This window comes from Schistocerca cancellata, chromosome 3, assembly GCF_023864275.1.
Source record: "Schistocerca cancellata isolate TAMUIC-IGC-003103 chromosome 3, iqSchCanc2.1, whole genome shotgun sequence".
NCBI lineage: Eukaryota > Metazoa > Arthropoda > Insecta > Orthoptera > Acrididae > Schistocerca > Schistocerca cancellata.
The window spans coordinates 72,312,315-72,317,056 of NC_064628.1; the positions used below are offsets into that span (position 1 = coordinate 72,312,315).

The window sequence follows — 4,742 nt, forward strand, 5'->3', positions numbered from 1 at the left end:
CAAACCGTACAATTAATCAGGAATATACAAACTTAACTGCAGCTCATGTCCAAAAACATACAAAGGCCAAACAGGGAGAAACTTCAACATGCGTTTTCGAGAACACATGGATGCTCTTCGTTTAAAAAACTTAAATAAATCCACATTTGCCCAACATGTAGCAGAAGAAGAACATAAAGTAACAGACATATCCCATAACCTACAAGTTCTCCACCTAGACAACAAAGGAAAAAGAATGAACCTCCTAGAAGAAATCGAAATTTATTCACATAAACATGCATCTCCTTCTGACATACTTAACGACCAAACAGAGTTACCAAACCGAATATTTCTGAAAAACTTCCACACTCTACTTATCAAACCACTTACTCAGCACAATCAAGAAATAACATAATCTAATGTAAATGTAAATGTAATGTAATGCATGTAATAATATACAACATAAAAATCTTAATTCTATCTTTGTTATATTGTAAATGTATGAATTACTGCTTTGTATAAATGTGTTATGTTACTTTATTAGGTTCAATACTGCCTAAGTAACCGAAAAACTACTTAGTATACATCGTACTTAGAATACTTCTATCACCCAAGTCAATATTTAGTAAACAGTAGCTTAGCTAGAACTTCAAAACTTTCGTAAAATATAACTCTGTCCATAGATAAACTGCTTTTATGTAAAAAACAAAACAAAAAAAAACAAAAAACCTGTCAGTAGACGACATGGCGGATACGCAGTGCGCCCGTGTAAAATACGTGACTAAAAGTGTTTGTGCTGTTACAAAAAGGAAGAAATGCCAAGGTAAAACAAGGAGAGGAGAATGTAAGTAAAACGAACAACTGATAGTGCGTAACTTTAAACTCGCAAAATTGAAGTAAATGATTGGAATCGTTGCTTTTGCACAGGTCCGCTGCAGCATCCAAACTGCTGTCGATATTACCACTGTAGAAACTGAAGATACATGTAATTTTCCAGCTGAAGATGGGTGCAAACCCGAAATGCATGTTGGCATAAATAAAACGCATTAAATAAAAAGTGGCTGGTCGCTGTATTTTTATAGTAAAGTATCATTATCCACGGCCACGGAGGTCAACAGTCCAAATAAAATGGAAAAGTTGTTATCTCAGACTATCATTGTCTCCTTTGTAACACCCATAGTCTCCTTCATTCTGTCCTACTAATACTGTATTCTCAATCTCTATTTCGCTCTCTTTTACTGCTACAATCTCGTTTATACCACTGGTGCTGTCTCTTCTCATTGTCACTATTTCTCTCTACCTCGTCGTCACTGTCATAAACTCTCTCTCTCTTTATCACTGGCACTCACACACTTCCACTTCGTCTTTTTCTTTATTCCTTTCCCATTGGTACCGTTACAATCACTTTTCCTAGCACTCTGTCATTATCAACTATGTAACACTGCCACTGTGTCCCTCTCTTTCTCTGACACTGCCATTGTCTCCTTTGCTCTTTCTACATCAGACTTCTTTCTACAGTCTTCCAGTATTTATTAATTCACCGTCTCTTTCCCACTGCCATTGTCTCCTTCTCTCTTAGTATAAAAAGGTGCGTGGATATTCGCATGCCAAGATTTTTGGGAAATCTTTTAAAGGTGGTGAGGAAGGTAAAATGAGGCAGCTGATGCCCCGATTTTCAGTGAGACTTTTTTAATAAACAGCAGCATATTCGCCTTTTTTGTGCTCCAACAGGATCAGTTTTGCGCTGGTTTCTTTCTTTTCCTGCTACAGCTGCGTATGTCACTCATATGAAAAGAACTTTATGGATAAGTAACACAACGTGCACAAATGATTTGCATGTGATTCAGTGCTACAAAAGCATGGGGTTTCCAGAACCCTTCAGATGATAACAGAGAAACTTTACAGCGTATTGTTCCGTACTAGGTCACTTTATAAACTACGTTTCTACCTTCCGCCCTATTTTACGTTCGTATTTTTCGTGTACAAGTAGGGTAAATTTCAGTGTCTATATTTCAGGAACGGATATATACATATAGCAAGAAAATTATCGAGAGTGATCGAGACCTGGATCTTAGGAATACATCGCAAGACTTTCAGCGATTTGCTGTGCATAGCCGTGTTGGAATGACCGACTCGGTTTTGGTATCCAAAAGCAATGTTTTTCGGGTTTCAGCAGGAACCGCACGTGAAGTAACTGGTGCCCCCATAACCTCCTCAAGGTGCACCTTAGACCACATCTAACGTAAAAAGAACCAAAGATTTTCTCTGGCTGCATAAACAGGAGGAACTGTGTGACCCTGTACTGTAGGGCAGTTACAGTAAGAAAGTCCTTTGTTGGGTTTACAAATGGTCCCAAGGTCAAGGGCTATCCAAAACACTTGATCCTACCTTGCTATCACCTATAGTACCTGAGGTATGGGTCCCGGAAGAATGCCATTTCTGTGAGCGGGGTTTGGTAACATACACGATGTGAACAAAAGTATGCGGACACCTGCCTGAAAATGACTTACAAATTCGTAGCGCTCTCTATCGATAATGCTGGAGTTCAATATGGTGTTGGCCCACCCTTAACCTTGATGACAGCTTCCATTCTCGCAGGCATAAGCTCAATCAGGTCCTGGACGACTCCTTGAGGAATGGCAGCCCATTCTTCACAGAGTGCTGTACTGAGGAGAGGTATCGATGTAGGTCGGTGAGGCGTGGCACGAAATCGGCGTTCCAAAACATCCCAAGGGTGTTCCATAGGATTCAGGTCAGGACTCTGTGCAGGCCATTCGACTACAGGGATGTTATTGTCGTGTAACCAACCCGCTACAAGCCGTGTATTATGAACAGGTGCTCGTTCGTGTTGAAAGATGCAATCGCCATCCCCGAATTGCTCTTTAACAGTGGGAAGCAAGAAGGTGCTTAAAACATCAATGTAGGCCTGTGCTGTGACACTGGAACGCAGAACAACAAGAGGTGCAAGCCCCCTCCATGAAAAACACGATCACACCATAACACCACCGCCTCCGAATTTTACTGTTGGCACTACACAGGCTGCCAGATGACGTTCACTGGATATTCGCTATACACACACCCTGCCATAGATTCGCCACATTGTGTACCGTGATTCGTCGCTCCACAAAATGTTTTTCCGCTGTTCAAATGGGTCAAATGGCTCTGAGCACTATGCGACTTAACTTCTTAGGTCATCAGTCGCCTAGAACTTAGAACTACTTAAACCTAACTAACCCAAGGACAGCACACACATCCATGCCCGAGGCAGGATTCGAACCTGCAACCGTAGCGGTCGCTCGGTTCCAGACTGCAGCGCCTAGAACCGCAAGGCCACTCCGGCCGGCTTTTCCGCTGTTCAATCGTCCAATGTTTACGCTCTTTACACCAAGTAGGCGTCGTTTGGCACATACTGGCTTATGAGCAGCCGCTCGACCATGAAATCCAAGTTTTCTCACGTCCCGCCTATATGTCATATTACTTGCAGTGGATCCTGATGCAGTTTTGAATTCCTGTGTGATGGTCTGGATAGATGTCTGCCTATTACACATTACGACCCTCTTCAACTGTCAGCGATCTTTGTCAGTCACCACACGAGGTCGGCATGTACGCTATTGTGCTGTACATGTCCCTTCACGTTTCCACTTCATTATCACATCGGAAACAGTGGACCTGGAGAAGTTTAGGAGCGTGGAAATCTCGCGTACAGACTTATGATACAAGTGACGCCCAATCACCTGACCACCTTCGCAGAGCGCCCCATTCTGCTCTCTCACGAGGCATAATGAGGTCGCTGATATGGAGTACCTGATAGTAGGTTGCAGCACAATGCACCCAATTTGAAAAACGTATGTTTTTGGATGTGTTCGGATACTTTTGATCACATAGTATATTAGGTGTGCCAACGGCCTTGCCGCAGTGGTAACACAGGTTCCCGTCAGGTCACCGAAGTTAAGCGCTGTCGGGCTGGGCTAGTACTTGGATGGGTGACCATCTGGTATGCCGAGCGCTGTTGGTAAGCGGGGTGCACTCAGCCCTTGTGACGCAAACTGAGGAGCTACTTGATTGAGAAATAGCGGCTCCGGTCTCGGAAACTGACATACGGCCGGCAGAGCGGTGTGCTGACCACATGGCCCTCCATATCCGCATCCAGTGACGCCTGTGGGTTGAGGATGACACGGCGGCCGGTCGGTTCCTTTGGGCCTTCATGGCCGGTGTGGAAGGAGTTAAGTTTAGTTTTAGTGTATTAGGTAACGCATTCTGTCGCGTGGGTACCGATTACAATGATAATTAAAGAACGATAAAAATTATGTTATTCATATCTGCAGGTATTTACATACTTACAGGTCTAGTTAGACAGCATGCGTAACGACTACAACTATAATTTAAGGAAAACAAAGATGATCTAATTCATACATACAGGCATTTACGTACTTAAAAGTCTAGTTTCACAAGGACAGATGAGGTAGTCTGTCACAACCTTAAAGAAGAAACTGTGGTATCAGGATTCGATACCACACTTGTCAGTGGTTGCAGATATCGAACGCGGTCCGTAATAGATATCGCTTGACCTGCTAATCGCGACTAGCGCCGCTCCGCGGCTTGTGACAAGTATCTAGCGAGCTCTCGTCCACTCTTCCTCGGGACGTCAAGTAGGAATGTAGCATAGCCTTCAGCTGATGGGAAGCAACCTCTAACAAGGCGCTTAGTCAAGTAATGCCTCTCTAGATGTCTGTTTGTAATTATATGTATGCAGCATATGAAGA

The 4,742-nt window shown here is 43.2% G+C and overlaps 1 pseudogene; it reads left to right on the forward strand.

Moving 5' to 3' along the window:
• The first annotated feature begins 3,876 nt into the window (after positions 1-3,876).
• LOC126177275 (5S ribosomal RNA) lies at positions 3,877-3,994 on the forward strand (annotated as a pseudogene).
• The last annotated feature ends 748 nt before the right edge of the window (positions 3,995-4,742 follow it).